We start from the raw sequence: 26864 nt of genomic DNA on the forward strand, positions 1-26864 counted from the left end.
ATTATTATCATCGTCATCATCACATTCGTTGTGCAGAACTGTTCGTCATTTACAATCTTTCAGGATAATTCCCACACCTGTAGCTTTTCAGAGGCAATCAAATGGCTGAAATCCCTTTTCTTGGCCTTCTTTTCAGCGTTTGCCATTGTTGTCTTCGTGAAATGCATATTCATTAGGGGTGTTTCACTGCCTATTTATAGGCAACTGTGGGCGGGTTATGAAGCTGGCAAAGTTGCGCCACATTTAGAGTTGATTGTGATTTATAAAGGAAAACTGGCGTGGGACGTGCGTATGCACTGTTTTATAAATCAGAATATTTTTTTGCGTACGCACGTCCTAGGTTTCATGCTTACGCAACCTTTTGACGTGAATCCTAAGCACCGTTTTATAAATGAGGCCCCAGATGTGTAGTATTATATATTCAATGATTTCTCTGATGATTATTATATATTTTCTATGATTTCACTGCTGCTCAGTATGTCTATACTTTCTATGACTTATTTTTATATTTTCACTGATGTCTATCATATAATTTCTATGATTTTGATTTGACTGCTGTTTAGTACATCTGTATACTCTTTATGACTTATTACTAATAAATATTGTTGTTAGAAATGCATAAGTGACCCACATGTAATCCAAAGTAATAATATGAGGTGGAAAGCATATCCTCAGACAGCAAGATCATAAAAAATAAGTACAATAATCACAATAATACAATCTAGCACAATTTTTAGAGTTAGCACATTTTTTAAATGAGAAACTATCATGCATTTGGTCCACTGTAAACTTGAAAAGGAAACTGACATTACCTTATTACCTTATAGAATGTGGATTTCCAAAATGCAGAGAAGGTGAGGTCCCCCCACACTTGTTTTACCACCCAGATGTTACAAAATAAGGAACTGTTGTTGCTTAAGCAATGGCATGATAAAATAGGTTATACAGATAACCTATTTTACCGTGAGTGTTAATGCTTTCAAACGGTATATCCTGTTACCATAGTGATTGAAAATTGCAGGTTGAAAAAATAAATGAAAGCAAAAAAACCCTCACTTAAGGGCTTAAGTTCCTCTTAAGAAATCTTCTAATGAGTGTTTGGGAAACCCATGTAATGAGAGGACATTCTTTGCTTAAGAATCTCTTAAACACACTCATTAATCCTAAAATCCAACGTTATCAGGAAACCCACCCAAGTTTGCCAGCTTCGTAGATTATCACTATCCACGTTTACATCCAGAATATTATACTTTGTGTCAGCTTCTGTCTTTTCTGTTTCCTGATTTCTGTCGAAGTCCCGAGCATTTCTGCCTCCTTTCCCTCTGTGACCACCATAGTCTGTTTCCAGTTTCATTCCCTCGTTCATTTATTCCACCTGTGTCTCATTCCGTGTCTCTGCCTCCCCACTCCTCATATGTACTTCCTTCCTGCCATGTCTGTCATTCCTCTCACCTGTGTCTGTCAGTCACTAGTCTATTTAAACCTGTCCTTTTCAGTTTCTGGTTGCTAGTTTGTCTTTCTGTATTCTGTTCCCCACCCTGGTTCTAGCTTCCCCCTACCTATGCCCTGTATCTGTTTTATTCTACTCCTGTCTGTTCTACTTTTGGGTTTTCCTGGTTCTGACATATGCCTGTTTTTTTATTTTTGTTTTGGTACCTTTGCCTTTCTGTCTTCTTGGTTTTGAACTCTGCCCATCTGCGCAGAAAGAAAATACATTTCAACCAAAGAAAGTTGCTGGTTTAAGCATTTACATGGTATATACTGTTAAACAGATTGTCAAAAGGTTTAGACTACCCCTTTTAAACCGATGGAAAATTAAATAAGGGTAGGATAATTTGTTCCGATTGAGTGGTTACGAGGCATTTATATTCCGATCGGCCTGTTAATGTGATTAAACATGGAATAAAAGGCTCCATATAAATGGGGCTACTGATGATACTGCTGTCATCCAGGGAATACAATATGTAACAGTATTTCAACCTTTAACAATGTTGCGCTAATGCTACGGTTCGGGTGAATAACAGTTTGCCAAAATGTTCTTCATTTTTACTGATATTTTGCAAACCCAAAACAACTTTCCAGTCAAATTGTAAATGGGTCCATTTCATACCTTGTTACACAACCTATGCATTTAATTAATGAATAAATAATATTGATTATTATATCTTTATGTAAACCAAACAACACACTAATCTGGTGCTAATGCATAATTACAGTGGGATTAAACATGTGTACAACACACAAAACCATGTACGTGACATACATGCACTAGCATAATAATTAGCAGGAGCACGATGGATATAAATTTGTGTAATGCTGGCTGAGGAAGCTTGCTTCCATGAGTGTGTTTTCTTAGAGAAGGAGGGCTGCCTGCTAAACTGTATTTCCAGCTTCAAAAGTAGAAAATATGTAAACGCCCACAGTGTCAGGAAAGAACCCACAGTGCATCTCAGCTTGGTCTCATTAGAATGACAAGTGCACAACCAAGTGGGAACTGCAGAAGTCATCTGAAGCCACTTCCACAAGGGACATATATTGACTACAGGTGTTCACATATAAATATTTATTGCAATCTACTTCATTACTCTTGTTTTTCTGATTGAAGAAATATTTATTTATCAGAATAAAATTGTGATGGCTTTCCAATCATCTGCCAGAAAAACATATTCACATTTTCAGGTGGTGGTATCAATGGTGTTGTTGCATGAGAGTTCCTCGTGATGTGGTTACTGATGCTTCTTTCTGGCTAACTTATGAAATTAAACTACTGAATGTCTCCCCTAGATATCTGTCCAAGTGTTTTATTCTATCATAGAGTACACTGTCTGATACTGACTGATGCACTGTCCTTGACCTGCTTGGGCAGGTATGCTATTGAAACAGAATTGTTGTTCAGGTAATCTTCACTGTCATCAAGGCGTTTTTCTTGATAATGCATTTTTGACAGGTTTCCATAGCTACGGCACTTATCACATATTCCTTCTGGCTTTACTTCAATCAGTACAATTTCAAACAGTAAGAATACACGCACTCAGACAGGCATGCACGCAGGCACACACTTTCTCTCTCTCTCTCTCTCTCTCTCTCTCTCTCTCTCTCTCTCTCTCTCACACACACACACACACACACAGATTATCATTATTATTATTACTTTTGTTGTTCTTGTTGGGCCCAAGATATGATGTTAAATGTGAAATACACCACTGGACAGGTCAGATAGGTTAGAGACAGATGGCACACAGCAACGGCTTCAAAAATGTAAAACCTCTGTATATCATACTGTATATATCACTGAACAAAGGCTGCGTGGCCCTCTTTGGTGAGCTAACATTATGTGCCCAGACAGACAGGGGCATTGTGAGCACTGTGGTTGCGACATTAATGCTATACACAAGCTCCATTCAAATAAGGCACGGGGTAATCCATGGCGAGGTGGTCAGCTATTGTGGTACAATGAACAACATGGAGGCAAAGAACCCCCCTCTATATTCACTAATGACCATTAAAAAATATTTTATTTCTATTCTTTATCTATGCTGTATTAACAATTACCCAACTGTATAGTATAGCCCTAAGTGATTAAGTTACACTGTGTTATTTCATTCAATGAAAGTTTTAATTGAAAAAAAAAAAACACAACAAACACACTGATGTGTTCTGATTGATTGGTAGCCTATATTCAAGGCTTGTCATTGTTTTAACCGATTTCCCCCTGAAAATTCCCGTATTTTTCCCGGTTTAAACCGATTTCCGCCCGGATTTTTGATTTTCTTATTGATATTTCTTTGCTTTCGAAACGTTTTTGAAATTAAAATCTATTATGGGTATGGTTCTCTAGACCATTGCCATTGTTGGTAAATGAGACTATGCTGCTTTGAGTGAGTGGGAATTATGGGGACTGTTTCTGTTTTGAGTGTTCCGATTGGTTTGTGGGTGTATGTGTACTGAGCAACTGAATAGAGTTTTTGTTTGTGTGTATGTTTTGAAAGAGAGCTTGGTCGTGGAGAAAAGTCAGTCGTGCAAGAGAGTTAATGTCATTTTCTTCCGTGCAACAAAGGAGGCAAATGCCTAAGGATTCTAAGACGTTAAGTTTGGTGTAATATAATTATCAGCTTCGTCCCTGGAATCTAAAAGGAATAGTGGTTCACTTCCCCTATGTCTCCCAATTACGGTTCGTAATTAACATCGTGAAAAGAATACCAATTTTAGCCTGATTCAGGTTGTCTGTGAAGTTCTAAAATGCATAAAAGTTGAGGTCCTCCCTCAATAAAGTATTTTGTATTTGAATGACTATGTCCTTATTACTTTAATGTTAGGCCTATTTCTTGTATATGTCACTGTACGAAGGTCAATAAATGTGCAGTTCAATTAACAAAGCATATAGTCAAAAAAAAGGACAATAAAAGATTTATCCCGGAAATTTGCATTTGCAACAGATTTTCACCCGTTTTTCAAATGGAAAATAAAACCTGAAAAATCCAATCCAAATCCAAATCCTATTTTTTAAAATAAAAAATAAACTATATTGGAAGTTGAAATCTTTATTATGGCAGCCCTAATATACTTAAATAATATACTCATCACATTATAAGAAAAAGAAGTAGACACATTTAACAAACTTGTATTATATTGTTAACTAAAATAAAGTAAAAGTTGAATAATAGAAATGTCATGGACACCGTAGCAGTACAGTTGCATTCAACGCTTATAGGATGTAAGTAGAACATCAAACTACATTCTTTCAGAAAACCCTGAAGTATAAGTGAGTGAAGACCCACATGAGAGCCGAACTAATGGCCCATTTCAGTAATGGAGCCAAAAGATCTGGCTCCTTGAATAGACCCTGAAAAGACAAGCTCTCAGTCACACAAAACACAGAATGTACTGTATGAGTGTTTTCATTACCGCGTCCATACTTTGAATACATTTGAACTGGACTTTTTCAGTTTTTCACATCATGTTAAAGCACAGAATGAGAGCTACAAATTTAGGTATCACTTAACAAAACTGAGCAAATACTTTTGGAGATTTGATGGTTTGATTATGTGTTTTTGCAAAACAGTTTTGAGAAAACAGATTTTAAAGATTTTGTAGCAAATTTCTGTTTTATTTCATTGAGGGGGTATTTCTTCAGCAGGAAGAGATAATGGTCTGCCATGGGATGCTAAGAAGAAAAATGCTGGCTTTCCTTACCTTGTGTGGTGGCAGAGGCTGGAGTGGATCTCTGTGTGGCCCAGTTGTCAGTGCACTAATGAAACCGCAAATGTGTAGGGAATTGACTGGCTTCATGGCTTTTCCAATTTCCCATCCCAAGAGCAGTTTAGATTTATTCTACACCCTTTTAATACACGGAGGTTGTGTGCAAATTTCAATTTATTGGTTTTTCTCCCCTGGGAAGTTGCAAAGCTGTTATCTTCTGAGGGTGGCCCTGCTGATCATTGCTCTCATCGTATTGTTCTTAATGTCCTAAGACCATTGGTAAGCTAATCCTCACATATTTTACCTGCAATTATTTAAAGTGAAAGTCAACAAGTAGCACTAACACACACACACGCACACACACACACACACACACACACACACACACACACACACATTACTAAAGTTTATTGCAATGAATGCTCCTGAATATATCTTTTAAAAGGTGGAATTAAGGCTATACTGGAGCTACTCTAGCTCAGACTTGAGCAAATAGCAGCTTTGAAATTCACTGATGAGATAGTAACGCATGTAATACGTAGAACAAAAAAGCATACATTATACAGTAACAGTATACAGCAAAAAAGCATATAGTACCACAGACCATACTGTATATTTGGCAGAAAAAAAAAAACCTGGGCAATCTGCCTAGTGAATCCATGGCTCAAAAATGCTAACTTTACAGGTTTTAGGACTACAAACTATAGCACTCTATTATGAATTAATGAATGAAAAAAAAGAACGTAGTCCTAATTGCATAAGTATACACACCCCTTGTTACAATAGCTCTTAAGTTGCTCTAGTAAACAAACCAAGGTTAATTGTAAATAAGTGTATGAACAGTGTAGCAAGTTAGATATATCGTTACCTTGCTAGCTCACTCTCTGGCTAGCTGATTTAAAATGTCGGGAACAACTGGTACTATTTATTGTAATTGACTATTACTATTATTATTTTCCTCACCTTGAGACAATGCCGACAAAACGTCAGCATCAATTACTCAGATGACAGCCATCTTTCTCGCTAAATTGACCCATTTTTGCATAGCAGTGATGTGGTGGGCACTTGTCTCATGTTTGGTCAGTAACCGTCCACCCAGTTCTAATGCAGACCGATTTTGTGCACTGTTTCCGGGATACAGAAGCAAGCGGCGAGTGTAGTAGGCTACTCACCATTGGGCAGTTTTCATTTTTTATGCATGTCAAAAAAGTGTCACTCGTGTTGATTCTTTGGATAATTTATTTTATCAGGATGAGGAGGGGGTTGCAATGAGACCCCCTAAATTACATTTCATCACAGTCATTTGGCAGACGCTGTTATCCAGAGCGATGTACAATAAAGTGCAAATCATAACCACGAACAACAGCGCTGAAAACCCTAAAGGGAACACCTGAGACACCCTTGGTAAAATTTATTTAAATTTGGAAATACATACTCTTGGTTTTGCAATCCGTGCATTCGGTTGGCCAGTCTGTCCCCCCAGTTTTTAAAAGGCAAATCGAACGCATGGTTTACAAAACTGAGTGTACGGATTTCTGCTTGATTAGAAAACTACATTATGCTTTCAAATTGCGGTTTAAAAACGTCCACTGAGCTAGCCTTTCTGATATTAATTGGCAGGGTGTTCCATAATTTAGGGGCATAATGATGGAAAGTGGCATCCCCGATTTTCTTTTGTGAACCATTGGGAACAATTAATAAACCAGTTGCAGAGGACCTTAGGGCTCATGAAGGGAAACAAAACAACAGGGGACTTAAAATGTAAGAAGAGCTTTGTGTACAAGTACAGGGATTTTTAAATCAATTCTAAAAGATACAGTGAGGCAGTGCAATGTAGCTACTAAAACGGGAGTAATATGCTCTCTCTTCCTTGTTTTTGTATAAAGCCTAGCAGCAGAGTTCTGAATTAGTTATAATCTTTCAATTTATTTTTTTTGGAAGACCAGTAAAAAGAGCATTGCAATAGTCCAACCTACTTGAAATAATAGCATGGAATAAATTCTCAGAATCCTGTCTTGAAGAAAATGGCTGTACCTTGGCAATGATTCTTATATGGAAGCAAGCCATCTTGGTCACCTTGATGCGTGGGTGAAGTACCTGTTATCTCTCACACACTTATTACATTACATTATTGGCATTTGGCAGACACTCTTATCCAGAGCGACATACAGTTGATTTGACTAAGCAGGAGACAATCCCCCCTGGAGCAATGCAGGGTTAAGGGCCTTGCTCAAGGGCCCAACGGCTGTGTGGATCTTATTGTAGCTACACCGGGAATCGAACCACCGACCTTGCGGGTCCCAGTCATGTACCTTAACCACTACACTACAGGCCGCCCCCTTATCAATGTGTGCAGTGGCCTAACGATGCCCATGGAAGGTGTACTCCTGCATTGTGTGTCTGTGGCTCATGTAGCCTTTATATTTAATGAGAGCAGGTCTGAGACCAACTGTGCTTTGGTTTGGCAAGAGAAAAACAAATGAGAGAAATTATGGAGGCATAAGGGCACTTTCTCTAATGAATGCAATCGAGTAGGTGCTTGGGCACTGGTTGCCTTTAATTACCTGGGAGCCCCCTGTGATTCTATGTCGTAAAACAGGGGTTCCCATTAGGCAATCAAACACGATGTAAGTTTCTCCGAAGACAATAGAGGCCGCTTTTATTATTCAACTTATATTGCAGAGGACTTTTATTATGAAGTAAACAGCCTATCAGTTACACATAGGCGAAGCAAACGCTATCCTGCAACTAGATGTACATGCAGCAATGGCCAGCTGCAGCAAGCTAGCGAGCAAACTTTTAAATGGAATCTAAAGAGAGAAAAGTCAACTTAATCAAAAGAAGAAATTACGAATTCTGTTTCTACACTCCACCAGTGCCTCCACCTCGCCATACCATATCTGCTGAACTTTCGAAAACTTGCATTTGATCGCAGAAGGCACTTTTCACATTGACACACTCTAATTTCCACCCCGTGGTTCCTGCTAGAGCCGAATATTATAATTTTGCTTTTGAAAGAGCATTTCGGTTATAAGAAATGTTTGGTGTTTTCAAAATGTTTGGTTATTGAATGTTACATTTGGCCTTGGAAGGAATGCATTTCATGTAATTGAAAAACATTGACAAGCTGTTAAAAATAAACTCTTCTCATGTAGCCTATGTCTGCATTTTTAATGAGGGAGGGGTGAGGGGGTCGGGGTTGGTCCGCCACGTCATTTGAATCCTAGAAAGTGGACCGGGCAGAAAATTAATTGGGAACCCCTGTTGTAAAATTAAATAGGAATACTTCCTGAACCACCCTTCTCAGACCACTGAGAATGTAAGGGGGACAGTAGGCCTAACAGGATCATTAGTCAAATCCACAACCTACCCTCATAGGACTTTTGGCAGTGTTTTGGACTGCATCCGAGAGCAAGGAAAAGGAACGAGAACACAGAGATGTTCGCGAGAGTATGGCATGAATTTCAACGCATGTACATACTCTCCGAGTGAGAGAGCATCAAATGTGAGAGCAAGCATACAGTTTTGTGTACGAACAGGGTACATTTTATGCCACACATACAGAAAAGAAAATATATGTGAGAGCTGAAGGAATCATACTTTTACATTTAATTACTCTGCTGCCAGCAACTGGCAGTGAAATAAGACCACCAACGTTACCATTTCTTTGGGGATTTCAATGCATGCCACAGACCGTTCACTTGCGGCCAAGTTTCAGCCTCATGTCAGAGGCAACCTGATTTTGGAGAAGTGTTCTAGATTTTATGATGTCATTGACTTTATCAGAGGACACAGGCCAGGGGAACTGAAGCAGCGCAATCATATAAAAAATCTGCCACCATGTTTTACACTTCATATGGGCCTTCTCACCACGAATCCTTCTTTCCACAGAAACCTACACACTGTATGTGTGCTCCATTCATCATCTCATCTGATTACAGCACTCAGTTCCTATCCTATCACAAATGGCATTTAACCAACTTCCGGTGCTTCCCTTCACTTACATTTGTCTCACGGAAAAATCGCCAATCTCCATCTTCACCACCAATGTTGATCAATTTTCACAGCAAATTGAAACTTCAGAAAATCATGCAAATTCACCAGGTAGTTTGTATATAAAAGTGTTAAAATGTTAACCCTTTTTTGTACTCCTCCACAATCCTTCATTCATCAAGTCTTTCATATATATAATTGGAAGTCTTTTCTGATAATAGGCATTCAGTTGTCTGAACATCGTATTGATTTTCATGGCTGCTACCATTAGTTCAGGTATTCCCTATATACAATTTGGCAGTGATTGCCTTTTAGTTTCTCTCACAGACCATTAATTACTAGCATATATCAAGACACTGGTGAGTACATGAATTGGTACATGTTAAATGTATATAGCAACCAAACACTTACCTAATGGTTTTTACAGAGTTCTGCATTTCTCTGAAAATAATCTATTCGGTCGTTAATTCAAAGAGCAAGATTTGATTGAATCAACGCTTTTAAACATTGAGTCCAAAGCAGCCTGCTCGGTGTTGAGGGTATCAAATAATTGTGTGTTGTAATCCTTGTGAGGTCAGAGGTCAAGTTAATTGGCTTGTGTGAATTTCCTGTTGTCAAAAATCAAGAGTAGATACTGTAAGCTCTCTTATACCTGTACTCAGGAAACGATTGAATACACCCGACAGAAACATCTGAAGCCAATTGTCCAATTACTTTTGGTCCCCTAAAATCGGGGGGACTATGTATAAAAATGGTTGTAATTCACAGATCAACGAATATGGATGTAAAGACCCTCAAATTAAAAGTGACAGTCTGCACTTTACCCTCAGACGCATTGTTTAATTTCAAACCCAATGTGCTGGATTACAGAACCAATTTGGGCCACTGTCCAAATACTTACGGACAGCACTGTAATTGTATAAGGACTGCAAATTTGGTGAAGGTGAGCAAACATATGTCCTGCTCTATCATAATCAGTTGTAAGTCTGATCATGTTCATATGAATTTATTCTTTTCTGTAATTTTTTTTCTTTTAGTATACTAGGTTTTTTTTACCTTTCCTGTAAACTCCAGAATATTTAACGGATATACCACAACGGACAGGGAAATCTGAAAATAAACTGTATTACACCTGTTTTAAACCAGGAACAGAGCAAATTAAAAAGCAAAGTAGCTAGGCAGCAGTTGGCTCTGTTTAGATTTCATTGAGTCCTGATTAAGTTAAGATAATAACTTCATAAAAGTTTCTCCTGAATATTTCAGATTAGCATCACAGTATTTTTCTTTTAAATCATCTGAGAAATTGCTCATGTAAATTACAGAAAATGTGAGTTAGAACCGAACGTAAGCTAGATCACTGCGTAGTACAGTAGCTGCACAGGTTGGAAAATGTCCCGGTGCGTTTACTGGAAAGCATGACCTGGACAAAATTCTGAATCATATTGGCTCTGCTTCCATTCTTGTCTTTTTATTAAATACTTCAGTTTCTAGGGACTGACAAGGAAGAATGTATGTACCAGGGAGAAAGCACACACTGGTTATTGGAACCTTTTGATTATTTTCTTCAAAACTGGAAAAAGGGAATAGGCCATGGTGCCGCAACCATAAGGCATCACACAAAAGTAGAGCCCTGTTCGACTGTGGTCCCTGCATTCACAACAAAGTGAAGTCAGGTTCCAACATACACCCACACCTTTATTAATTAGTAAGCAGCAGGACTAATTCAAACAAAGAAGCACTGAGCTCCTCGCTGCAACCCCACTATCTCCCTGTCCTTGAGATGGCTTTGTATTCCCTTGAAATGAAACTGCTCCATACCATTTGACTAGACTATGAAGTGAAGTATGAAGAACCATTTGCTTTGAGAAATGGAATTCCAAACTTCATTTCAAAGCTCTCTACTATGTTCACACTGAGAGTGAGGACTCCCAGTGCATTAAATTGGCAAATGTTTGATTCCCACTATAGGCTGGAGTGCAGTGGTAATTGTGCTAGGCCGTTCTTGAAAGCAGTAGACAGTCTCTTAGCTGTAAGCAAAAAAGCCTGAATAGGCAGAATGGGCTGTTTTTATTCATATGTCTCAGACAAATTGATATAAAATAAAGAATGAGTATTTAAGTAAGGTAGTACATAAAATTATTCATGCATGATGTGTATACGTATGTAAAACTGCAACTGTATACAACTATGTAATATAGTGTGGTGTATATACTGTACATAACATACAGTACATGTTGTTAACTATATTTGTAAGTACCACTTGGTCAACCCAATATGTATGTTCATTGTTTAATTTTATTAAGCTGGAATACAGAAACAAAATCAACAAAAATTGTGTGTGTGCATGTGTGTGTGTGTGTGTGTGTGTGTGAGAGAGAGAGAGAGAGAGAGAGAGAGAGAGAGAGAGAGAGAGAGAGGGAGAGAGAGAGAGAGAGAGAGAGAGGCAGAGAGAAAGAGAGAGATTTTATGGTGGATTTCACAATCCTCATTAACAGAAGGGGTACACCAGATCACTTACACTTTTATTTGGAAAATAAAGAGCCATGTAGCTACAGCAGGAAGCCCAGAGTACTCTGCAGCGAGGATGTTATGATGGAGTTATGAAGCATTTTATGTTACAAGGCTTTTGGGAAATGCACCCCATGGTAGTTGCCAAAGTAATGATAAATGTCTAATACCACATTCCAGACCATTAAGTCTTCTAAATTGTGAAATCAAACTATGCTAAGATTCTAGCGACCAGGTTTGAGCCTTTTATGGCTCACCTTATTCATCACGACCAAGCAGGTTTCATTAAATCTAGATTCTCTTGGGATAGTGTTAGTCGTCTACATTATAGAATCCACTACCTGGTGTTGGTGTTGTCCTTTCTGAATGCTGAGAAGGCATTTGACACATGTTTTATATTTATATTCAAACTTCTTTGCAGTTGTTTTGACAGACCTGTTACTCCCCCTCATCAATTTCAGTAGCTCTGTGATTCATTTAGCTCCCCCAAATCATTCTATACCTAATATGTTTCTTTGGAAAAACAAAACAAAATCCACATTATATAGACGTAAATCTTCTGGAGGTAAGAATTTGCCTAATTCTGAATGGTATTCTTGGTGTATTGTAGAGCCTTGTGTTTCTGGGCACAGGTATTGCGTCACCCATATAAACTGTCAGGTTTATTATAGTCTAGTATATGTTTGATAATTTAGTATCATAAGTTTGAGTTGAGAATTTTCTATTTCAGTTTATATACGTGATATTTTATCGGTATAGCATGCACAATACGTTATAACTGACTTCTATCAGTAATTATTAACTTCTAGTAATCATTACATATTCTAGAGAACTATTGTGTCCTGGCTTGGGGCTTTAAGAATTGAGCTACTGTATAAGGATTGTGTGTGTGTGTGTGTGTGTGTGTGTGTGTGTGCGTATGTGTGCTTTTTTTTTTTTTGCTGAGAAAGGTTTAGGTGTTTAATTAATCTTATTTTGCCTAATAAACTATGCAAATAAAGAATGATCTGCCACTGAATTAGGCCTGCATTAAATTGCTTGTAATTGCATTGCAAATATTTTCTTGCTCAAATGGCTAATTTGTTAATTGTTGATTGTGTTACTGTGATATATAGAGCATCTTTCATGAAAACATCCATTAACCCCTATTCAGTTTGAGAAAGCAGAGTAACAGAACATTTCCCACATCTGGTGTCTCCACACGTATATAGACTGCTTTTACGGGATGTTCAAAAGAGGTCCATTCCATTTGCAAATGCTGAGCTCTTGGCCCGAGTGCAGTTCAAAAGTACCCAACTGAGGTCATTTATTTTGAAAGCCTTTTCGACTGCCCATAAAAACTACTGGGGTTTTGCCAAACTGGGGTTCAGGAAAATTACAAAACATTTTCAAGCCACCAACTAATGTCTGTATAGTTTTGACTTCCAAATCATAACTACAAAGCAAGTGCAAAGACAAATACTACAAAGTATTTGAGTCTGACAGTATTGGGGCAGGTGCTATGGAGAGTCCTGTGAAATAGGATGGCCTCTCTGTCATGTTATCTAGAGTACCTGCTCCTTGCCAAGTGTCAGAACTCTACTTGCACAACATAATTAAATACCTGCACTGTATGGGCAGACATAGAAGATCAGCTGGATCTGATAACGCTTCATGCATCACTGCAATCTCCCTGAACAAAAATAAGTTCAACCGAGAAAAATGAACAAAGAACGATGTATTACAGATTTGGTTTCTAAACCACCAATACATTTAGAACATTTCAAACCAAATCTGTTAATAGTACATTCAAAACAGGGCAATTCACAACTTGCACTACACTGGAGGGTTGTCTGCTTGCATTACTTAGGAATATGACGACATCATTTTTACTCATCCTTTTTGCAGAATTACAAAATGTTTTAGTAACACCTTGTGCTATCTGGGATAATGTGTCTTTTATATGTCCTAGTGTGTTTGATGTTTGATTCTACCTGCTTTCCTGGAGGTATATATTATTTAATGCCATCTGTATAGTTAAAGGTTATTCACGGTAAAAAGATAAAAAAAAAAGAAGAGCACAGTGATCCTGTGTGAAATTCCCTGGAAATGACAGACCTGCAGAATAGAAAACTGACTGAGACCCAGCAGAAAGGTCACATTAATAATTAATGTGGGGTTAAGTGCTCCTTTATATAAATAAGTCCTGAAAATGGAAACGTTCACACCTGGATAAGGTTAATCATATGTGCTTGGAGAGATGTCAAATAACACTCGGAAAAATAACACTCCCACAAAAAAAAAAAAAAAAAAAAAAAAATCATAGTTTACAAAAAAGCACCCAAATCGAGACCAAAAAAAAAAATCATAGTTTACAAAAAAGCACCCAAATCGAGACCTTTAAAAGTCCTCTGATTTGACAGCAGCAAGATAAGTACATAATGCAACTGGCGGAGGAAAATCTACATTTATTCAGGACTTGTAATGATATCATTTACAGTGGAATTCCATGTTTTTACAACCCTCACACATGTTGCATCAACTTGTTTAGGCTCTATGCTTTAAAATGCTTTGTCTGAAGTATGAAGGAAGCATTCTATGATTGAGACCATAAGACCTTATGTGGTCCAGTTAATAGTTTTTATGCATGCCCTGCAAAACAGCAATGTACCATCCAGCCTACACTCATGCAGATTTACTGATTCCAGTGTTTAAAGTTTGTTTTTTAATAAACAGGCATGTTTATTTTGTCTATCTTTTCATCTAAAGACAGCACTCTCTCTGCTCATGCTGCATGGATTCCGATTATGATAGTATATCATCTACGTTGCTGCCAGAGAAGGATGAATGACTTAAAATTAAATATATTATCTTTCCAAGTCAACTTGGAATATGCCATCTTCTGATCACTATTTAGTAACCCATATTATCTTTTCACTTCTTTGTGTGTGGGAGTTGAGATTGTCAGCCTTTCCTAATCATTAAAACTCATCACTTGCTTTAGGCCACAAAGGGTATGTAACATGACTACTCTCTCTTCTTCGAAGAGGAGCTTGATCTCATCTACTCTCTGCAGACCATTGCAGTAGGCAAATAGTATGTCACATTACATGTGCGGGTCCCAGTCATGTACCTTAACCGCCACACTGCAGGCTGCCCCACAATACATGATGTGATGTTACAGGCGCGACATCACACATGTAATATAATATATGATAATCAATGAAAAGGACAGCAGCCTCATATTCTGCCTGGAAAATGTGGTGTTGTGGTTGGTGTTTGTCTTTCATACCGGAGACAAAGGTTCCCGGCTCACCTGTTCCTTTTTTTCTCTTTGTTTGCTCACTTTTAAGATTTTTTTTAAATTATATTTTTCAGTCCAAATTTCATTTTCTCAGTCCAGGGGGTTTGGGGAAAGGCAGTCTTAGTCTGAAATAGGTCCGTTGGAGCAACTCTCAGTTTAGAGGGTAGTACATAGTTCGCATCAGTAGTAATATCAGCAAAACATGGCCATCTGGGTACTGTTGAGGGCAAAAAGGTATAAGTAACAGACTTAGTAGTGGGACTAACTTGTGATTTAGATTTCCTAAGGTTATGAGCATTCTTTTGGTCGAATATTATAAAAATGTAACTGTATTATACTGCTTGTGGTTGAATCATGATAAGATGAGTTACCATGTTTTGTTTCTACTTGATCTGTAGGGAATTGTAGGGAATTGTAGGGTATGTTTTCGAAAATGAGGCAGTATTTATTTTCTTCCAAATCACCTAATCAAACTTTATTTTTGGCTTAATGTTCTGATAGCCACCGTTACTGTTATCGAGCTGCATTTCAATGTGCTTTTAATTCCATGCAGAAGCAGGACTAGCCATTGAATTGCTCACAGCAACCAAAAATTAATCATGAATAACTGCCTACAAGTGTCATTTATGTGCTTAAAAAGTATGGCTTAACTTAAAAGGGTACTGTAACATAAAAATGTGCCAAAAAAATAAATTAGGAAGTGCATGCACCATTGGTTCAGTTGCACATACCTCAAACACTATTATTATGTATCTCTAAAATACAGTGTATGTGTCCAGCTGGCACTGTAATTGTATGTAAAGTAATGCTCCAACACACCCACACCCACCCCACTGTTTTGCTTGAGAAATTCCCAGTATGCTACTTGGTGCACAGTTGGAGATTGCTTTAACAATTACATCAAATTGTTTGGTCGCTCTGTTTCCAGTATATTGCTGCATTGTGTTATTAATAATTCCCATATGTCCAGTTTGACTATTTGTTTGCAGGGTGAGGATTCCTGTAAATATGAATGGTGCATCTCTTTGTGTTCCATTTTAATTGCACTCCATATGCTACAATATCAGTCATAAATGTCCAGTGACATTATTATGTAGTTCACTTTTATTCCTTCACTCCCTCTTTTTATGAACTCATTATGTGTGTCCTGGGGGAGGTGGCTCTGTGTGGTGACACACCAGAGAGTGTCGCCTTGGTGGATATGGCCTTGATTAAAGCATTTCATCTCTCCACATGAAAGAGGGACCATGGGGATGAAATATGAACTTTATCAAGACTGCTGGAGAAGAAGTGTCACTGAAATGTGTCCAGTATGAGTAAAATGCTTAGTATCTAGTGGAGTTCAGACCAGGGCCTGGGGGCTTTACAGAGACAGAGTGTGTGGACCTCTCTTGACCTTGGTAGGAAATAATTTTGAGGGGTGAACCATACCTTTCCAAGACAAATGCAGTTCTTCCTCTGTGGGTTATGCAATCACCCAAAGGTTTATTCAGATTGTTTATACAGACATTTTAATTTGCATTTATCCCATAGATAAATAGATATATATGATCTGTTGATTGTGAAGAACTTGAGTATGCCCCCAGAAGTGCAAAATAGCAATCTCTGTATTTGAATGTACTATGGTTCAATTTGAAAATCAGGCAGAACAGCCGATGAAGCAAGAGACATAATGGGACTATGAAACATATTGTAACCTTTGAGTGCATTTACACCCATATTGGGTGATCTGTGTAGGAATTACATTCCTTTTTATACATGGTCCCTCCATTTTAGGGGACCAAAAGTAATCAGACAGTAGGCTTTTCAACTATTTCTGATTTGTCTAGTGTATTCTATCGCTTCCTTGGCGCAGGTATAAGAAGCTTTCAGTATCTAGTCTTGATTCAAGGACTTTGATTGCCTTCGGAGTCTGTTATTGGTGCTTGTCAACAATGCTTGTGCCACTGACAGTCAATGAAGAAAAAAATAAAAACAGATAAGCATAGACCAAACAATAGGCTTACCAAAATCACCCATTTGGAACTTCATAAAGAATAAAGACTGCGTGAACTGCATATTACTGTGTGTACTACATTACTCTCCTCCTTCCATGACCCTTCCTAAATATTTTGGATTACAATAACAGCATTTCTGAAATTCTACAAAAAATCTACTCAGTAAAGAAATACACTGAGTTTGTTCTGTTTTCATCACATCCGAGGATGTTCCCTTAGTTGTATTTTTTTAATTCCCACTCCTTTCCAAATCCCAGAGAAGGGTAAAGGACACTTTAAAATCACTAATTCCGTTTTACTTTGGTAGGCTACTAGCGGCGAGATGATGATAACATTTAGTTACGTTCATTTCGGTTACAAAGGAGATAATGGTGATGTACAAACACGGAGTAATATTAAAATATCTATGAACATTCCACTGTGCGTATATGGTGGATATTAGCATGGCTGGAACGCGAACAGACCAATAGAGACAATGGAGCTGACCTCTCCATTGTATAACATTCATTAACATGAATGAGTTTGGGTACAGTATGTACAGAATTACAGTTCAGGCTCCCACTACACCAGCTTCCATTCCTAGGGCCACATCACCCCTGTCCTTTTTAAATTGCATTGACTTCCTGTCAGGTGTAGGATTGGCTATGAAATTCTGCTCCTGGCGTTGAATCGTTCAGGCCCCAAGTTCTTGTTCGATCTCCTGCTAGAGTATATCCCCATTCTAAACCTTTAATTTGTGGATACTGGCCACTCCAATATAGTATTGCTTAGAAAATGTTGTTTTTTGTTGGCTCATCAATAAAAAAGTTTTAAGGACACACCTTTTTAATTTGTATTTTTAATACTTTTAATACAGTTTTTTTTTTAATCATTGTTTAAACTCTGATTTGCTTTTATGTGCTATTTACTGTATACCTTATTTTGTTATGGATCCTTACTGAAAACAAAACACTGAGTATAAAAATTATAGTACACATGTATTATTCAGTCTTATTAGCATCAGGACAGTTTGTATTTTCAGGCACAGTTGTCAGGAAGCATATTAGCAAGGCTACTGTCTGCTTCTCTACAGAAATGCACTTTCCATCATGTATGAAGCCAGCATCAATCATTTCCTTGTGACTGTCAAACATGATTAAGCTGGTTCACTGATGCCCAGCAAGCAGGAGCTGATCCTGTGAGCTGATTATGAAACACAGTTCTGTCAAACCTTCATTGTTGTAATTTTGGACTGTGTTTTGAAGATTGAGTGCTGAAAGTATGCTTACTAACCTACTTGAAGAGTATTTTTAGCTGAATAGGTAGTGAAGTCACTCTTACAAGAACATGTTGATACTGGATGGCCACAAATAACACACACAGCAAGCATTTGCTCTACAACTCTCTTACACACAAAGGCACACATGCCTACATGAACGCATACATACACACACAGTAATGCTTTTTCCCCCAAGTTATTTGTTCTGGGCTTATGGACTTAATTCAGATGCCATTTTGGAATAATCTGAAACGAAAACGAGGCTGAGGGGGTAAAATATGGGAAGTGTTTGCACATAGCAGCTGATAACTCATAATTCAGGCTGTAATAGGACAGAATGTCATTCCTGTTAGATGAGAGAAAGTGAGTTAGGGGTGTCCTCCCATAACTTTCCACAAGATTCACAGGGCCATTGTCAGTGAATTGTGGGAAAATTCAAAAGGATATCAGAACAAAGCTCCATGGATACAGATGAGTTAGCTAACTTGTAATTGTGGTGTTCTGTCAAGAATAACCCTGTGTTCTCACTGTGAGCAACTTGGTCGATGGGTGCTAGTGTACTATGCTGAGGGAGGGGCAAGAGCTTACCATTGTTTCCTCTTAGTTGTTGTTACTGGCCGTAAATTAAGAAAGAAAATTAATGGACTTCCAGGTCGACCAAGTGGTCGACCAAATCGCTCACTGTGAGAACACGGGGTAACTGTCAATTCATAGAAAAAAGGGACATTTATACAGACATAGCTATTGTGTACCATGTGGATATTTGAGTTACTGTTATTTGAGTTATTGTGTGCCGTGTGGTTATTTGAGTTACTATCACCTTCCTTTCAGCTTGGACCAGTCTGGGCATTCACCTCTGTTCTCTCTCATTAACAAGACATTGTCACCCACAGAGCTTCTGCTCACTGGATGTTTGTTTTCTGCACCATTCACGATACACTTTAGAGTACACCATTCACTGTACACTTTAGAGACTGCTTTGCATGAAAATCCCAGGAGTTTCAGGATCAACAGTTTCTAGAGATTCACAAACCACCGGGTCTGGAACCAGTTCCCAGGTCAAAGATAACATTTCTTCCTCATTCTGATGCTTGTTCCGAACTAAGACTGAACCTCTTGACCGTGTCTGCATGCGTTTATTCATTGTGTTCCTGCCACATGATTGGCTGATTAGATGCAGTATGTGTATTAATAAGCTGGTGTACAGGTCTACCTTATAGAAAATGAAATACTTGGGGGCAGCCTCTTGCAAGAAATCTCTAATTGCCCCAGCTTCATTTTGCACTGTGCTGACAGAGCACAGCAAATCAAGCCAAAACCCTCTAGGCAGGTAGAGTTCCTCTCCAGGGATGTGCTACAGGAGTTGTCATCCACATCTCATATATGACTTCATATTACCATGGACTTTGGGGCTGACCTGACTGAAAATATTTAAAGCCGTCCTCACTGTGTCGGTTATTAAAGGCATTTGTACAGTTCTCCACTTGTATGACTATATTACTTGAAAACAGGGCAAAAAAACAATAGTGCAGGAAAAAGCCATTGGATTGTGTACCATTAAAACATTTATAAATGCTTCATTCTCTCTCCCCATCAAACCCCCTCCCATTCACTCTAAACAAGACAGGGATATTACCTTTGTTTAAGATGTTTGTACCATTTTGTACATTTACAAAGCGCCTAAAATGAAGACAGAAAATTGTGGCACCTGCCAAAGTGGGAGCTATTACCGATAGTGAAGAAACACGGGCCCTTCATAGACAGGAAATGACAAGGCAGGGGACATACTGATCCATAAGTATGGCAGGAAACCTGATAATGATGTGTTTTACTTATCGGGAGCAGTAACAGGAACATCCATTCCTAATATATTGCTGCTGCTTCTTCTGCAAGGCCTACCGAGGGCTACATGGAAAGGGGCAGTCGACAAGGCCCCATCTACAGGGCAGCCAATTATTTAGAATTACAGTCATGCACTGCCAGAAAGTAGTGTGTGTCACAGCATGTACTATTGCACTTTTTATATCCTTCTGACACTTAGACACACAAATCACTGTAGACCCCATCCATATGCTTTAATGACCTCATCACACATGTCAAGATGACATTTACTGTTTAATGGTCACAGACTCATCGCACTGAACTTGGTGACTCCCATAATTAGCATGGTGGAGGCAATACCCATGTAACATAATGGTAAGTGCTGTGTATGCATGTATGAGAGGATTATAAAGCTGGTATTGCGGGAGGAGTTGATGACCTTACATGCTAATAGCAGGTGTGGGCTGAAACTCATTTTGAAAGTCTACACAGGATATAATATATATTGTACCATCAGGCTGATGAGGTCAATATGGCACTCGTGGGTAATAAGGGTCACAGCACTCCACACTAATGATTTAGTCATTGTACAGGATTGTGAAGCAATGTGAGTCACAAAGAAGAGATGTTAATATCTCTCAGAGAACTAATCTGTGTACTTAGCCCTTTTAGGAAATAGCATCCTTGGACATATGGAAGATGGAATGGAATGGAAGCAGTATGGGCCATTTTCCGAAATCGATGGTGCAAAGGTGCCTTTAGTGAGTGTTTCTTGTGAGAAAACTATAGCTCACATGCATCATAATGATTAGGTGATGTTATATTACATTATTTCTCAGATAAAACCAAATAGGAAAACAAGCTAGCTAGCTATAGTTTGCAACAGCAAGTTAAATAGCAGGCAAATATTTCCCTGTGGACTACCTGAAAAACCTTTCGTAAAGAGAAGCATTGTATAGTACTTACAGTGTGAAAATTAAAAGGCCGCTATGTAATTCAAACTGGGATGCTGATATTTTTTACTGAAATTCCCACAGTTGTATGAATTGCTTGCTTTCTCCTAGCTAGCATGGACCTAAGTGTAAGTCGACTGGGCATAGCTGTATGCTCTGCCATCTTGTTACAGCTTTCTGTATGTAAGAATTGTGGGCCCCCTGGAAGGTTAATGGGCTGGGCCGCATGCCTCACAACCTGTCACTGCATTAAAATAACAATACTCTCATTTAATTAAAGCTCAAACTCATTACCTCCATAATGCTGATGTCTCATATAAACACATTTTCATATTGATAATAATGTATGTGTCTCCTCTGCATGTATAAGATAGTGATTTATTTTGATGGGCATAGCAAACCGGAAACAGGGAAGGTAGAGAGGAATTTCAACAACAGACAACCTCAACCCACAACACTTCCCACAGTCTATGAATATAACACGTTATAAATCGTTAATATACAGTTCAGTGTTCTTGTGCACTGTTTTGGAAAGCTGACAGAGACAAACGCAACAGAGCCTGCCATCTTTTCGTAGCGTTCTAGTAAGAAAATGTTCGCCAAACAAGTGACTTTATGAGATCTTGACTTTGGTGTGCTACACAACACTATTTATAGTTTTCACTTTAGCTGACCAACTATATTGTGAGCAAGCAAGTTATTTGGCTGTGTAACTAGCTGGCTATATAACTAAGATATGATAGTGTACTACAAACAATGCAACTGCAACTTTCAGTTTGAGTGAAATAATGGTTTACGGATGATTGAACACGTAAAGAGACAAAAGGAACGTGTAGCTGCCCAAATTGCACTCCAGACAAGTAATCACTGAAACTCTGTGTACTATTGCTTATCTAGTTAGAAAACAATACCAGTTTGCTATAACAAGCAAAATAGCGATTACTAGTTAGCTTCCCAAATGTACAAATATCAACCTGAAGCACAACACTTGTGCAATCGCTACTATGTTCGTATTGCCTATATTTTATCATAAGTGGATATTTGTAAATTCTTCAAGCTAACTGTGGCTAATTTGCTTGTTGCTACCGATAACATACCGGTATTGTTTTATAACTAGATATGTAGTCTTCGCTTGGATAATAAGCAATAGCACACATAGTTTCAGTGATAGCTTGTCGGAGTGCAATTTCGGCAGCGACATGAACAATCCGAATAGGCCCCGAGAATGCCATTGGTTGTGGCAGTTGGAACCACTTTTCAACCAATGAGCTTTAATTGCTGTACAGCTGTACAATGTTTTGATACATTTGACAGCCCAACAAATGTACACTTTGAAACCCGAATTGAAGGACTATAAACACAGGCAGAGGGTGAGTCAACATTTTCAATGATAGGGAGGGATTTACAATGGTCTTGTAGCAATGTTTTAACACAAAAATCTTACCTATTGTACCTTTAATAAGCACTGTCTTAACAAAAAAACATCTTAAAATAAATCTGTTTCCCCGCATAAATAAAACAGTTAACCACTTTCAGAATTATTGCAATTCTCACCAAATGTGCAAGTACACAGCGAGCTCAGTATTTGGTTTTAGTTATACTTTTTAAACTAAATTTTAATTACTTAACCCAATTACTTAACCCATTGAAATAATATTATTAATAAATAATAATATTTAATGTTGTTAAGCCTCCGTGAGCCTCCATGTGCTTTGCTTGCTAAATTGCTTGTAAATACGCATCACGTAATCACGTTACTTTCACTCTGACGCACAAAGCCATCTCGCACATGCACATTTTAACAAGCTAGACAGTCACTCGATAATATAAATCACAAATCACAGTCCCTATGGTTCTGGCAAAAAAAACACTTTTCCAGTACAACGGCTCGCAACATGCCTTGAGCCAGCCAGAAAATAGAGTCCAATATCTCCTTTCCAGAAGTCCGTCCATGATATTAACAGACAGCTTTCATAAACAATGGACAATCTTTTGGGCTTAGAACTTCTCACATGTTAATAATTCATCCAACTACTGCCATAGACAACTGTCTTGTCAATAGTTTCCAATTTGTTTATTAATCACTCATTTGCATAACTTAATGAAGGAATTACAAATATCTGAACCACACCACATAAAATAAGCTGTGTGTGATACATCCAATTAAAAGTAGGCTAGATAATAAGTGGGCCAAACCAGTAGGATTAAGTAATTGAGTACAAAATCTCATTTTAATTGACAAATGCATTACTTATTTTTGGCTGACAGTAAACAATCTGCTTATTTTAAACACCATTGGCCATTGAAGAGACAGTTTGTTTTACAGCTCACTTAAAAGCTTTAATGTCTCAAATACTACATTTGCAGTTGAGGCAAACCTTTTCCCTCAAAAATACTACTAAAACATTTTGTAATTACCATGTGATGGTTGACGGACTGTGTAATCCCATGTGAAAATATTTTATTAATTTCAAATGTTCAGTATACTGCCTTTTATGTGATTCCTAAAGGTTTAGTTTATGTTTAGCTTTTGTTGCTAGAGTTATCCTATTTTATTTAATAATTTGTATGGGCAGGCATACCAATAATGGAACGAATGCACAATTATATCTTTACATTTAATAATAATATTCATAATATATTTAATGTATAAAGTGCCTTTCAAGGCACCCACAGTCACTTCACAGGGAAATCAGGATAAGACAATACACAATACAGAGAATAAACAGAACATCATAAGGTAAGGGGAAGAAATATATTAAAAATAAAAATATAAAAATATACGCTAGTCTGAATAAGTAGTCTTAAATAGTGTGTGGGATTGTGAGGTGGAAGGGTGTTCCAAAGTCTTTGTGCAGCACAGCTGAATACCCAATCACCAAGTGAGGAAAGGGCCGTGAGTAGGCCAGAAGAAGAGGACCGCAGTGAGCGGGAGGGTGTGTAGAACAGGAGGAGGTCAGAGAGATAGGTGGGGGCTTGGTTGTGGAGGGCTGAGTACGTAAGAAAGATGATTTTAAATAGAATTCTGAATTTAACTGGGTGCCAGTGGAGATTGTGGAGAACTGTGGTGATGCTGTCATTCGGGATACCTATTCAAAGTGAATTGCAGTAATCCAGTCGGGGGGAAAAAGGCAGTTATGGTGTTTAACCCGGAGTTCTGTAACACAAAAAGCTTAAAAAGGCTTGCTCATATTTGACAAAATAGCAAAAGAAATCATTTGGAATATCTTTAGATCTCTACAGGAGATTCCATACAGTATGTAACACATTTGTTGGCTAAATGTAAGCCATCAAGGGTCCAAGATATCAAATGAGCCTCAAACCATCATGCTGCTGCCAGATATGCAGTAGATAATACAAGAATTGTTTCTCCTGACAAATTTTCCTGTTGAACTCAATGGGAAAAATATTCAGTAGAAACAATTCTTGTAGTATCTGGTGCATATCTGATGGCAGCACAGTGGTTTGAGGCTCAATTAATATCTTGGACCCTTGATGACTTAAAACCACTTAGTGAACAAATGTGTTCTATACTGTATCAGCAGTTGTAGGCTTAACACGGGTTGGAAGGCAGGAGGGCTGAAGCAGGGCTTGGATGGAGAGAGGACTCAGGAACAGGAACAAGTACACAAGCAGAAATGCAGGGCACAAGACGATCTGGCAACGACCAAGAAACAGGTAGGATTATATATGTGACTAATAACGAGACACTGAGAAACAGGTGAGACGATTACACATGAGGAAATACATATCAGGTGCGGGGAACATGGACACGTAACCGGGCAAAAGGGAATCCGTGAAATGGAACACTAACACAGGGAATACATAGAAACGGGGAAAAACGCACAAACGTGACTACACACTTGATTAATCTGGATTATGTGGAATTTTGTCCAAGATGGATATGGGAAGAAATACAAAAGTGGGTAAAAAGACAAATGGCTGGATGATGGAGGGGGAGAGGAATACAGATTTGTGGTGCCATTGAACATAGTGGATGGAAGCTGGATGCCTTGATGTATCAGCAGATGATTGCAGGGATGGATCTGGCATGCACAGAGGTTATTTCCCTGATGTCCTGTATAGCAAGAGGGGACATAAAAGAGCATCATGGGGCGCCAGCTCAAACATACAAACTGGGGGGAGGGCGCGTGTCAAAAAATGTTGAAAGCCCCTGAGATAAAGAATGGTGATGAAATATTACATCCAATGATAATGTGGTAAAATTGGTTTATGTTCCAAAGAAATTGGTGTCAATAGATTTTGTTATCCTACAACATTCATGATCTAAATTTGGAATGTTGATACAGTAATCAGTTTCCATGAAACGATTCTTTAGGAGTAATGTCACAGTTACTTATCATTTTGAGTAGTTGTATTTATGTATTACTTTGTTGCATTGTAATGAGGGAAAAGACAGTTGTATCATATGTAATGTGTGTATTTCATTTTGAAATACTAATACTTTGATTATAAATCGTGTCAATGTGAACAAGTGATTTGTTTCAGCAAACAAATGTTTTTTGGTTTATGTATATTGTCTCCAAGCAATTGAAAAAAGAATGTTGAAATTTTTTTATTTTATTAAGATCTAAGATTGACAGTAAGTCACAATTTAAATTTTGCCTGAGGTAGGATGCATCACCTGGAGTGGTGTTTTGACTAGTTTGTAAAACAGAATTTGCCTGTGCATCCAATTCCAATCCTACATGTCCGGTTATCTGCAACCACAGCCACATTTATTATCATGCATAACCCCAGTGCTGATTTGTGATTTTGTATTATTAGATAATTAAATAAATGATTGCATCATGTCAGTACACCTTCTGCTGTTACAGGCCTTCTGATGAGATATACGGTGTAGACTGAGCAGCAGTTCTATGCAGTTTACTGTGATTCAAGGATAATGTTTTCTAAACTGGAACATCAGACAACAGTTGCTTGGAATATGTTTGTCACTGCGTTTTGAGATGAGCTGATCATAAATTGTGCCTTAGCATAGACCTAATTTTGCATGACTGTGCCTGTGACTTTGAAATAAGAAACACTACGCAGGCAGTCAAACGAGGAACAGGACAAGCAGAAATCTAGCACTGTGTACTTTACTGTAAATAAAGAAATAAATAAACCATAGCAGTGCTTTATATACAGATCAATCAGTTTGCCCTTTATTTTATGGATGTAGTCTGCTACATGCAAAAATACTTCACAATGGGTGCAACCTCTTTCAAAAGGCTTTACATTTCACCAAATCAAATGCCATTTCCAGAGCTCTGTGCACAAGTAAATGCACTTTACAACACATAATTTCTCAATTATGCAGACCTTGGAACACTCGCATCCAATTCAAGTTCTTTTGACTACATTATAGAAAGAAATGTTTCCTTTCCATCAGAAGGGTGTTGCTGTGAACTGTCTCTGATCGTTCCGAATCAAATGATTATTTCTCATGACAACAGAATAAAACTTGTTCAGCTTGAGTGTTACAATCAAATTGGCCTGCTTCCTTGTTATTTATTATTATTATTATTATTATTATTATTATTATTATTATTATTATGAAGGTCTTGCTATGGGTCAAGGACTAAATCATATATTATACATGGTTGCCAATTCTGATCATGCAGATTGTGGTTCATTTCTTTGCTTTTTTTAAATTTTGGGGCAGATGATGCACTGTGATTATACTACCAGAGGCTGTCCCTCACTAAACAATAAACGTGAGCTTTCTCATCCAGCGAAGTGGAGAGTGAGAGAATCACTCCCACACATCAACTGCACAATAGTTAATGGAGGTGAAGTTCACAATTTCAAGGTTTTTATTTCACCCATGAGCATTTTAAGTATTTTAT

The sequence above is a fragment of the Conger conger genome, chromosome 2 (assembly GCF_963514075.1).
Source record: "Conger conger chromosome 2, fConCon1.1, whole genome shotgun sequence".
NCBI lineage: Eukaryota > Metazoa > Chordata > Actinopteri > Anguilliformes > Congridae > Conger > Conger conger.